This window comes from Protopterus annectens, chromosome 2.part0, assembly GCF_019279795.1.
Source record: "Protopterus annectens isolate FY-2018-M chromosome 2.part0, PAN1.0, whole genome shotgun sequence".
In the NCBI taxonomy this organism is placed as follows: domain Eukaryota; kingdom Metazoa; phylum Chordata; order Ceratodontiformes; family Protopteridae; genus Protopterus; species Protopterus annectens.
In genome coordinates this window covers 15416224-15429188 of record NC_056728.1, presented here as the reverse complement: position 1 = coordinate 15429188, position 12965 = coordinate 15416224, and the positions used below count along the sequence as shown (strand labels likewise).

Below are 12965 nucleotides of genomic sequence, written 5' to 3'. Positions count from 1 at the left end.
CACAATCAACAGAACATGCTGGAGGGACAGATTCATAACCCAGAGACTGCCCATGCTATGGAATAGACTTCCCATACATGTCAAGCACTGGCCTTCTTCAAGAGAAATCTTGATGAGTGGATGGGAAATAAAAAAATTCACCCCTAGGGATCATTCCAGTGGCTTTACTCGACAGAGGCACTGAGAACTAAGGTCGGGTGGCATGATGCCAGGGCAATCCTATGGGCTAAGCATGTAAAGGCCCCAGGGTCATTAGCCTAGTACACATCCATGAACCTAGAAAAGACGAACTCCTACTTGATCTCTATTTTTTTACCAAACCAGTGGCCCTTCAAGCTTCTATACTAGGGCTGTAAACTTCCACCCAAAAAATAAAGACTCACTGGAGGGACACATTCCTAACTCAAAGTGTTCCCAGCATATGTTACCATTGTTGCACTTGGTGAAGAAATGCATACTATTCTTTCATTACTGAGGTTCCATGTATTCATTTTAATCTGTCTTTCTAGTGTTGTGCTTATTCTGCCCTTCCGTACAACTATCAGAGGGAGGTACCATACTTTTATTTATACCCTCTGTGTATATATATATCCTCTTAAATAATACAATCGCACTACAACGTACATACAGGGAGTATGCTAATGTTAGTATATGCCATTAACTGGTCCTAATATAACCAACTATTGATCATTTCCACTGCTTACTATATTCTGCTGGGATCAAGAGCAAGAGAAAATAACATGATAAAAAACAGAATCAAACATTGCTTCATTCATGTCTCTGTCCAAAACCCCAGAAAGGAGATATCCATGTTAAATGCAAATTGGTTACAAAACTCATCACTCTCTCTAAAGGGACACTTGGATGCACCATACAAAGAAACAAAAATGCCTGCCTATGCCAGTAGATTGTCAAAAAAAACCCCAAAAAACATTTCATGACTGCATTAGTTAGTCACATGGAGCTACAGAGATGATATATGGGAAGTAATCTGTTACAGTTAACTTGTCTGTGAAAAAAGGTATCTTACTTTGTGACACAGGTGTAATGAATGTTGGACATGATACATAAGGGACACCCATGAACAGTAGAGGTGAAGTTCCTTAGTTAAAGTTTTAAATGGCAACCTGTCATTGAAACAGAAACTGAAGATCTAGCAGGAAGCTGTAGTGGATATCAATAGTCCAAAATGCACAACTCTCTGCATCCCTTGCATGTTTGGGAATAGCCATCCTTACCCTGGTAATATATTTTGTAGTGACAGTGTGAGGCCTTTCCAAGACTCAGTGTCCCTGGTCACAATGGATGCACACTCTAAGTGCTCTAATGTAAGCTGAGTAAAGGCAACTATGCCAGCAAATCTAACATCAGTGCAATGAATGAAGTTTGCAAGAAGGAATTTGTTTGTGCTAATTTTCAGTGGCAATTATCCACAACTTTTAATTGGAAGAACACATTTTTAAAGGAAAATTATAAGAAATATGTCATGTCCACTGCTGTCCATATTCAGAAAGGTGAACCAGATGGAGAATTCACACAAAGATTTAAGAAAAGGGCTACGCATATATGATAAGTCCATGAAATGCAACATAGATTTTTTTTTCTTTTTGCTTATTGTAATGCTATACAAATATCCATTGGTACAACTTCAACTGTGCTGTCCTATAGTAGAAAACCACATTCTAAATGGCACTTAAGGAGACCAAATATGAGAACGCTGGAAAGTTTTACCTAGTAAGTGCTGACCAGATATTACAGGGCTAGTAAAAGGCAAATGGGCCAAATAATTTCAAGTTTTGGAATATAAAGGTACTATGTTAACATAAAGCAGCATGCTTGGAGCTGATGTACAACCACTTTAAGGAATGTTTTGGGTTCTTTATTTAGGTGAAAATATAAAAGAGGAACAGACTGCAGTGGCGGCTGGTGACTTCAAATCAAAGGGGGGCTGCAGGAGACAGCTGAATGGGTGGGGTCAATGGGAAGGGGTGTGGCCAACTAGAAAGGTGAGGAGCTATGCTCAAAACCACAAAAACTAACTAAATACACTGCCCTGGGTGCCAAACCATCATTATGAGAGTCCAATCAAGACAAAATGAAGTGTAGAAGAATTAAAATATTTCAATGCATTGGCTGCATGACAGCTTACTTAATATCTAGATGGAAACAAAAAGGTTGTGAGGCATGAAAAAAATGCATTACTTTTTAAATACATTAATGGAATGCCAGTCAAAATCAAGTATAAGAAAAACAAGCAGCACTCAACTCAAACCACTTCTTGCACTGCAGTTCTAATTATAATTTATATTCAGCTGTATTAAAGTACCAAGTAACATGCTGAAAGTAGAAATCTCTGATGTCCCACTTGTACAAATGTTTCTTATCCAAAAAAAGACCTGCTGCCTGACAACTATCTACTTGTTTCATGGGGAAAACATGATCAAAGTAAAAAATGAAAAGCAAACAAGAAATAAGCTCAAGATACGTTGCTTAAAAGGATTACTGTACAGGTTATGGACCACACAATTGGCATTCTGTTTAGTTTACGGGTAAAGCCTGCAGAGATGACTGGAAGTCTCCAAGTGTAATGAGCTTGTTAAAATAATGTAATTCTGTCCTTTATTACAAATACTGTCATATGCATTTCAATACCCAAGGCTTATACATTATCTAGTTAAGTATTCTCTATATGGCAACAACAGAAAGGCTTTCAATGTTGGCAATTCTTTAACAGTATGCTTATTAAAGCTTACTTGCATCTTACGATCTCAGCCAAGCTTACCTGATGGTCATTAAAGTATTGCTACTTAAACACAGAGCAACAGGTACTTTGAGTAATAAGCATAAATCAACAGTACAAAAAATATGACAGAAACCAGACCATTCTGCAAAAATCAAGGACAGATGAAAAGCCACTCTAGTACTTGTGTCTACCTTGGATGGGGGGGGGTACTCTGCACATTTACACTGCATAACTACTCCTTGCCTTGCTTCGACACATCCTGAGTCACTACATGGGAGAGTGGGGTGCAACAAGTATGTCACAATTTGAAATGTCTCCGGCTGACTGTGATGGCCCTGACACATTTGTCATACCTCTCAACCTCAGAGCAAGAAATCTGGACAAAGCCATACAAAGAAGTGGGACAAAGGTCCAAAAATAAGGACAATTTTTAAATATTGCTCTTATAAACTTAGAAAGATAATAGAATACGTCTTGCATTAGTATGAATTTTCTGGATGGTATGAAATCTGAAACTCAAATGTCTGTCATTATTTTCTAACTTCAGTCTTTAATGATTTGTCACTAATTTGCCAAAAAAATAAAATTTTATGAAAAATGGACCAAAAATGTGATGTAAAAATATAAAATAGCCACACAATACAGCTGGGAACCTGTCAAAGAAGGGGCACTTTAATATTAGTAATGCTAACTTGAGCAGCTGACAAAATAAAATAATCTACATGCATTTCTGAAATAAAAGTAATCTATAACTCTGATTATTACAGTTATTTCTTAATTGTAAACCCGCCATGTTTTCTTCCAAAATTGCTATTTTGAGGAGGGATTATTAGGGGGAAGAGCAACATTTTGTGCCAAAATCTAGGGCAGTTGAGAGGTTTGGCTATGCCTAATTCTATAAAGCAATTTATTTGCATGTACCTCTCAACCTGTTAATGCAATAAATCTGGACAAGGCCAAATATATTGGGGGAACATATAAACAGTATTAAAAATTACTCTTGTATAAACTGAGACAGTTGATAGAACAACAGGTCTTACTTTAGCATGCATTTTTCTGAAGGTTATGAAGTCTGAAACTCAGTGTGTCATTATTTAATGACTTAATTCCTAAATGATTTGCCAGAAAACCACAAATTTTATGAGGAACAAACCAAAAATAAGAAGCAAAAATCTATTCATTCTTTGAAAATCTGGACAGTTGGGAGGTATAGTTCAGCTGGGGCTGTCTTTAAGTTTGCCACCCTTCCCTTGCATATGAAACATACATGTGCTCTTTGATACACCTTCCTATTGTTTTGAAAATTTTTCCAGTAAACTATGAAACAAAACGCATGCACCAATAATGACAAAACTGCCCAATTCAGAACATCTTTCCAGTAAACAATGAAACAAAATGCATGCACCCATAATGACAAAACTGCCCAGTTCAGAACATTTCCATCATGAAAGTATACTCAAACTTCTACAGTCCACCATTATCAGTAAATATGCACAATTCTACAGTCCACCATTATCAGTAAATATGCACAATTCTACAGTCCACCATTATCAGTAAATATGCACAATTCTACAGTCCACCATTATCAGTAAATATGCACAATCTCTGAAGAAGTAAAAAAGTCATGTAAATAATTCCACATTAAATAAATCTGTAACCAATGAAGAGGTTGCTGCTAGCAAACACCTTTATATTTCATGGTTTCATCGAAAAATAAAGTGTCTGATGCCCCTGAGGAATAAATTGCCTATATTACATTAAAAATGATAAGCTAGTAATATTGCAATAGGAAATGGATGGCAAACTGATAACAGGCTCATAGTTAGTATCTTAACTTTTTCAGTACGGCAGCATTCACCCCTTGTCGGAGTAGAACCAACAACCTTCTGCAACAAAAGCAAGTACACAACCTGTTGTGCTATTAACAATGCAAGCTGACTTAGCATAAGCAGCACTAAACGTCTCTTCCCCTGCAGCTCTCAGCTCCTTGTAAAATCTACTCAATACTCAACTGCATCTCAACATCGCAGCACAAGAAATCTGGAAAAAGCCAAATTTATTGGGGGGGATTCAAAAGCCCAAAAGCCAGGGACACATTAAACACTGCTTGTATAATATTGGAAAGTTGCTAGAATAAAATGCTGTGTTACCACCATACATTTTACTGCCAAGGTCCCTGTGCAAAAGAGTCAGAGCAACATACCACTATGCCAAAACAGTTGCTTTGTGAAAGAAAAATGCTGTGTTACCACCATACATTTTACTGCCAAGGTCCCTGTGCAAAACAGTCAGAGCAACATACCACTATGCCAAATCAGCTGCTTTGTGAAAGAGCGGAAGACTGAAACTTAAATGGCTATCATTTAATGAATTCAGTTATCACCATAGCTGTCAACCTCTTAGCACAAAACACCTGGACAAACCCAGTAATGAGGGAATACAGCCCTCAAACATATTCAGTGAATTCAGTTCTTGCCATAGCTGTCAACCTTAGCACAAAAAACCTGGACAAAGCCAATAATGGGGTAATACAGTCCCAAAAATAAGGACAAATTTAAAATATTCATCTTATAAACTTAGGTTGTGTTACTATGGATTTTCTGAAGAATATGAAGTCTGAAATTCAAATGCCTGTCAATTTTACTTCTGATGGAATAAAAACAATTTTCAACAGAGGCCCAGGGAGAAATACTGTAAAATAGCAGGACACCAGAGCAAATCCACACAAACACAGGGATAAGATGCAGACTTCACACAGAAGGCACCCGAGCCAAGAATCAAACCAGAAAATCTACAGCTGTGAGGTAACAATGCTACCACTGCACCATCAAATATGTAAGGAATTAAACATTCAGAAACCTGAAGTCTGAAATTCAAATGCCTGTCAATTTTATTTAACATTTGTTAATCAGGACAGTCTGACTTGGAACAAAAATACAATTTTCAGCAGAGGCCCAGGAAGAAATAATGTAGACATGTCTTTGTAACATGGGAGGACACAAAAGCAAATCCACACAAATACAGGGAGAAGATGCAGACCCCACACATAAAGCACCCCAGCCAAGGATCAAACCTGAGAACCTGCAGCTGTGATGCAACAATGCTACCACTGCACCATCAAATATCAAGCATTGCAACATTTAAAAAACACAGATATGAGGAACAGATCAGATCAAATATGAGGCAAAAATCTGCATTTTTTTTACAAATGGTGGTGGGTAGGGAATTCAGGTCTTTAACACCTGCATACAAGGTACAGGGTTCAAGCCTGAGGTATTCCCTACCACACCACCATGAGTCTAGCCACCAGTATATAGCAACTGGGGCACACACACACACACACACACACACACACACACACGCACACACGCACACACGCACACACGCACACACACACACACACACACACACACACACACACACACACACACACACACACACACCTTACCTATCTCATGCCATAGCTCCAAATCCCTTTGTGCCATAAATCCATTGCTGCTGCAAAATAAATCCATAGCTCCAAATCCCTTTGTGCCATAAATCCATAGCTGCTGCAAACCCCTGCCCGAGCACATCCACGTGAGATCTTAACCCGACGAGAGTTCGTTGGAGCGCATCCACCACATGAGATCTTCCCTTCGTGCCATAAATCCATAGCTGCTGCAAACCCCTGCCTGAGCACATCCACGTGAGATCTTCCCCCAATGAGAGTCCGTTGGAGCACATCCACCATGTGAGATCTTCCCCCGACGAGACTCCAGACTGCTGATGTTGCAGTCTGAGTCCGATGAGTTTCCATCGACAGTAGTTCTGGGATCTCTGCTCTGACATGTTTCCCAGTCCGGACTGCTGCTGAAACAGTCTGCACATGCTCCAGACTGTCTCAGCAGCAGTCCGGACTAGTGCGCATGCGTGAAAGTCTGCAAATTTTGATTTTTTTTTTTATCTTTTATTTTCTTTTAATTTCTTTATTTGTACAACTGGGGGGGGGGGGCTGCAGTCCGGCAGTCCAATAGCACAGGCCGCCCCTGGAACAGAGTCGTGTCCAAATGTGTATACATGTGCAGTAATGTATGCCTGTTCTGCTTGGGTACGCTATTCATTAGGCTACAGTTTATCAAGTAAACATGCATTGTGTAAAATAAAAAAAACCAAAACCTCAGGTGTCTATTTATAGTTTTAATCTGAATTTATGCTTAAAGCACATCTACAACAGCCCTCAAGACATTGCAAGCTGTATTTAGATGCACTTATGTATTGATTTCCAGAGAGTAAGTTAAGCAGACATTTTATCTAGTCTATTGCAATTTATTGCAATTCACCCTAACCAGAGTTAATTATGATCAATCAGCCAAAGCAGCCTGCTTGATGATATATCATTAATGATTTACAGAAATCATGAACAGCAGGGATCCCAGCAATTACCCTTGGGGGTTTAATTCCTGCTCACCAAATCATTATACTTCTCCCCCACTCCTAGATTTCACATGCAAACTACATATGTTCTGAGTATGCCATGCTAGTGTGTTTTCTTCAGTCTTTTTTCTTTAATATTGAGATTACATCGCATATACTGTGTCCCTCAAATAAAACCCCAGGCTTCCAACTTAACATTTTGATTTTGTAGAGATTAAAACTAGTTGCTTGTGAAGTTTGTATTTTAGTTTAAACACATCTGCATTCTCCAATGTAGAAGGTACTGTATGGTGCCATACGGTTCTTCATATTTCTCTGAATTCTTTTGCTTCTGTCTGCAATATATCTATGTTGTCTTACTTGTTGCTAATGGTATTATTCTGGATCTAAATGTCTGCCTTACAAAGAAAGAGACAACTGCAGATAAAACTGGTCACCTTTCTTTATTGTTAACCAGTCCATGCTCTTGTGCCTAGCAGAAATGCTACAATGACACCAAGACCACCTTGTGGCCATATAAATGCAGCTCTGTTCATTATTTTTTGAAGTCTAGATATGCATTTGTATGTAAAGAAACACTGTCTAAGATGAGTCAAAAGCCTTCTCATTTCAGATTTTTTACAAACATAAAGATAAATCTGACATGACTCCGTTGAGCATAAATTCCACCTGGGTGTTCCAGTCATCATATTTTTACTTATTGGAAGATATATGACATCTATTTTTCATACTTAGTGCATTTTTGGCATGAGAATATTTCAATTATGCATCTTTGTATGCAAAAAAGAATGTCTAGTAATTGTTTTTCTAAAGAAGCAAAAGTGTTTTCATTTCAGCTTTTTTACAAACATAAATGGGCGTGCCTTCATTGAAGGTTGGGCATCGAGCTGGCACCTCGATATTTCGTAAAACTCTACTGCCAATCATTAGCGGACCGGAGTTCCGCTGTGGTGACCCCTTACCGGGAAAAGCCAAAAGACAAACAACAACAGATATGTAACTGAAATAATTCTTTTTGGGTATGGTTTCCATCTGGGGGTTGAGAGCACCATAGTTTTAGTTATTGTATGGTACATGACATTTAATGTAATATTTCTATTTTTCACACCCAGTGCATTTCAGGCATGACAATATTTTACCTGTGATGTGCTATATAGAGTATTATTTCATACTGGCTATATACACTGTAGGATTGGCTATCAACTTAACCTTAGAAGACCTAGATTTAATCATGAAAACAAACATTTTCTTACTGTGTATGACTGAAGAGCTTACTTAAAAATCTACAACACCCTGGTATCAAACTTAAAATAACACTTGTGCCTAACTGACATTACATGGATACCAAAATAAAATAAAACAATGACATGGTGCACATGCTCTGCTAAACATTCTGCTGTTGTTATTGCCTTATCCATGACATTTATTTCTCAGTAATGTACCTGCAGACATTTAAACACACAGACACTTGTACATATGATCCTGAATATGAATGCTTAGACAAGGATATCCTGCTAAGAGTTCTTATCCACTTAAAGATGCATTTGTTGAAGCCCTCGAGCACATTATTCTCTAAAGCTGAGCTTTTGATATACATGAAACTTCAAATTTGCCATGAATATTTAATATGTGATCAGATTTCTGATTTTATTTCTTCTTGGCTCACTTTGTTTCATCTTTAAACTGTGTACATAATAAAGAGTGATGCTGTTCTAAAACAGTGATCGGTACAATAATAGATATAAACATATGTTTTGGGAGGGGTAAGAGCTATATATCCTGTGTATCTAGGTCCTCTTCAGTGAACATGTGGCTGAAAATAGCTGTTATATAAACATATGCAGTGTGTTTCTTGTTTACAGAAATTAAACCAAAAATTCTTACACAAATTTCTCATAGTGGAATAAGAAATGTTCTACAGCTATGTATGAGTTGCCATGTAGCAGGAACTAGAAACTGTTAAGCAGATCAAACACTTCAGATCGCAGCATGCTCCTACTGCCATGTTATTCCATTTCAGTGCTGAGTGAAACCTTCTTCAATCAATATCACTGGAGTAAAACTGTTCAATGAACAGCAGGCTTGCATGCTGAGCAGAACATTGGCCCCAAGCTGTTCAAATAAGGGTAATATGTATTACTACCTGCTACAGTGTGGGCCTGTCTTTGGAAAAACATAAATATATACAACTGCTTAACCAATCCGTAATAATCTGTTGTGCTGTAAGGCTGCACATTCCAGTGAAGGCACAAAAGTGGCAATTCTTACACAATTTCTAATTCTTTATACGTATGATAGTGGGTTTCATTGAAAGAGAATGCAAACAGAAAAAAATAGCTTTTTGGTTATTATATGCAAGTGATACGTTTGTTTTATTATTTTTTTTATTTTTATTTTTTTGTCCTAGGACACTATTTAAATGAGTCAGAGAGAAGCAGAATTTGTTAAGGACATCCTGCCTTTAAGAGCTGAGCTGTCACAAAGAGGAAAGGGGAGGGGGAGTGATTGAGGTGGGAGGGAGGAAGGCACCAGCGAGCTAGCAGTTTCAGTGTATGTTGTTACTGCAATAGAAAAACAGCGGGATAAAGCTGACACGAAGAAGACAGAGAAAATAATGTAAAAAGGGGCAGAAAGATATTGATATATTGTCCGTGGTGCTAAAACAGATGAAGTAACGTTTTTTCTGTGGGGTTCAACAGACTCTTCAGTTAATGCACTTTGATAATTTCACCCTGCCTTCTGCTTCTGGAATGCCATACAGGACATTAGTGATTTCTTAAGTACAACACCAAGGTATAGAAACAGAGTTTTTTTTTTTAATTTGTCATATTTAAATTTACTTGTTAGCAGATAACTACTAAGAATTGTACTGGAAAACATTGAAGTATGTGGGATGTAGTCTAACTGATGAGACATGCCTTTTCTTACAGTGCCACTTTAGAACTGACAAGTCATTGCTCATCTCTTTAGCAGGGCATTTGTTTCCCACTGAAAAGTAAAGAAAAGTGAAAAGTGATTTGTATTTAAATAAGCTGCCCTTTTCTAGCATGTGTTTAGTTGGAAATGCATATGTAGCATTGTAAAAAAAAGGCATGTATTCATTTAGTTGTGGTAAGAAAGGAGACGAATATCAGATGTGATGCTGTAGGATAGATGCAGAATTTAGCTGGTTTTATAGTGAAGTGAATATACTCTATTTTTCTGCATATACTGAGAAGTGCATATAGCTTGAAAACAGACAAGAAACAAGATTAGTACTAAAAGGAAATGTGGCGTTTGTGTTGATATGCTTGTTGGCTGATAAAGGAATATAAGGAAAGAAGTATTGTAGATAAAGCTGTGTCCTGTTTCCCCTAATGGTAAGATTTAGCAAAGAGAATTATATCAGGAAATGCTGAAATGTTGACAGAAAATGCTGCACTGTGGGCAATTTGTATTTATGGCATATTAACATGACTTGGTTGCAGAGCTGTTATATTTTCTGATGGGGAGGGTGAAGGAATTAACTCTTGCAAGGAAACCACTCTTTATGAAAAAATAATGTGGAATGCACAGAATTATGAAGCATTTCACAGAGGCAAGAGGTCTTTGCAAACAACTTGTCTTCCATTTTCAGAAAGTGGAGGCATGTGTTTCTGTCTTGCTTGTTTGAAAAAAAAGTGAACTAGATTTATAAATGGAACCATTGTTAAATGAGCTGGGCCTAAATGTGAAAGAGTGCTGTTGAAAGACTGGATCAGTTTGCAGGACACTGCCATACTAATATGAAGGGAAACCCTTCATAACTGCAGAATTACATCATTTTAGGATGGTTGTCAAAGCGGTCATTTCTTTAAACAGTAGTGCAATAGAGAATGTTACTTCTTATAAATAAAAGCACGCAAAAATATCACAATCTTCTATAAAAAATATTCAGAAATATAGAAACTTTGTTTGTAGTTGTCCAACACCCTCAAGGTTCTACTTTACTGTGATATTAGAATTTATAGGGCATAATTAAATACCAATGTTTTCCATGTGCATTTCAAATGTATTTTACTAAAGATTCCTTCCAGCTTTAAATACTGCTCAGATTTTGCAAGGTGACTACATAGAACAGGGTGAAAAGTGAAAAGGCAACCATCCTACACCATGAGTGGCATGTGGTAACATATGGCAGTTTTGACTTGAATACCTCCCAAAGGGGGCGGGACCAATGTGTGATGCTAAACACTGCTGGGCAATTAGCATTTTGGTCAAGGCAGCGATAGCAGGTCATCTGCTTAAGAAATGCAGCTTTTTCTGGGCATGCTGTCATAATGTCATCTCAGTTAAGGGGTTAATGATCCTAAACTGCTTTATTTTTCCATCGTTTGAGTCAGAAAATGTTTAGAGACTGGGAGAGTGAGAGAGATAGAGAGATAGAGAAGGAGGGTGAGTAAGACAGAATATAAGCAAGGAATGAAAAGAAATGCAAAAAAAAAAAATAAATCTTGGCATGGTGAAGGAATAGAGAGCAAACACATTGAATGCATTACATAGTCTGTAACAGATAATGAATATGTGGTTGTCAGTCTTTAGTGCCTCGCTTCTCTTCCTTTATTATAACATCAGCAGACAACATCATCTTTCACTTCTCACACAGTACATTTTGTCATTGTTTACGGTGGCTGACCAGTAAGAATAATATGCTATGGGTTACACTGCCATTATATTTGCTACTAAATCAGGTTTTTGTAATCAAGATAGGTAAATGCAAATCATTATTGCATGTGTCTTTTGTAAGCATTCATCTTTACTTGACTCCCAGAGAGCCTATAAAACGTGCACAAAGATAAACACATTCCTGCAGAGTTACACATGATTTCACTTGCTTACCCTTGTGTCATATGAAGCAAGAGCCAGGAGGTGGCAGCTTTCCAGCATAGAGCCAGGAAAAGAAAGGGACTTGTGCCCTGTTCACTTGAGGTATACATTTCTTTTTTTTTTTTTTTTGAACGATCAGAATAGACATTTTAATTCTAGAGCAATTCATACCATAATCTAGAATGCAAAAAGTACCAGAAAATAATTCCTTATTAAGACTTAGTGGAGGTACAGCTTCTCTGAATGCCATGACTGAACATAAGAATGCAAACATCCCAGGCATATATTCAGGCCTCAGCTGTCCATTGTTTAGTGTCAGAAGACACACGCATTTAGCTGAATCCATTGAGCTACTTGAATGTCTTGCATCTTTACTGAATCTCCTTTCACAAAAGAAACCCACCAATGGCTTCATTGCTTACAAACATTGATTTAATCCCACCTGCTTCTCTGAACCGTAGGCCACTTCCTGCAGTATTGCTGCTTGTTACAGTACTGTAGGGGGTCACAGTTTCATGCTCTACTAAGCACATCTGAGTGGGAGAGTTTTTGGAGGATCAGCTCCTTGTCTAACAGCTGTCTCATTCTGCTGCATTTCTATTAAAAAAAAATCAAAATATCTTAAATTGATTTTTTTTTTTGTGCAGGCACATCTTACTCTACAGAGCTATATAGTTAAGCAAAATTATTCCAAGTGGCTTTACTGCAACTCTGCGAAAAGGTACAATATGTATGAGTCACAGAGAGTAAGCAACAACATTAACAATGACTTAAAAAATTAGAAAGGTAATCACAACGAGAGGGCTCATTATCCTTTTAAACAAAATTATAAAATAAAATTACCATTTGCAGCCTTAAATTATCATTATTTATCATGCTATCTTAGAAAAACAAGATGACACCTAATGTAAAAAGGTTTCAGATAGTTCCAAATACAGTCCATAATAAAATGACAATGAAG

General features: G+C 37.5%; 1 protein-coding gene across 2 annotated transcripts in view; it reads left to right on the top strand.

The window, feature by feature from the left end:
- Positions 1 to 9713: 9713 nt before the first annotated feature.
- LOC122792925 (signal-induced proliferation-associated 1-like protein 2) overlaps positions 9714 to 12965 on the top strand; it is a 2084855-nt gene continuing 2081603 nt past the window's right edge. For both annotated transcript variants that reach the window (XM_044060495.1, XM_044060497.1), the window contains exon 1: positions 9714 to 9952. The gene's annotated coding sequence lies outside the window, so the exon portion shown is untranslated. The remainder of the gene's footprint in view (positions 9953 to 12965) is intronic.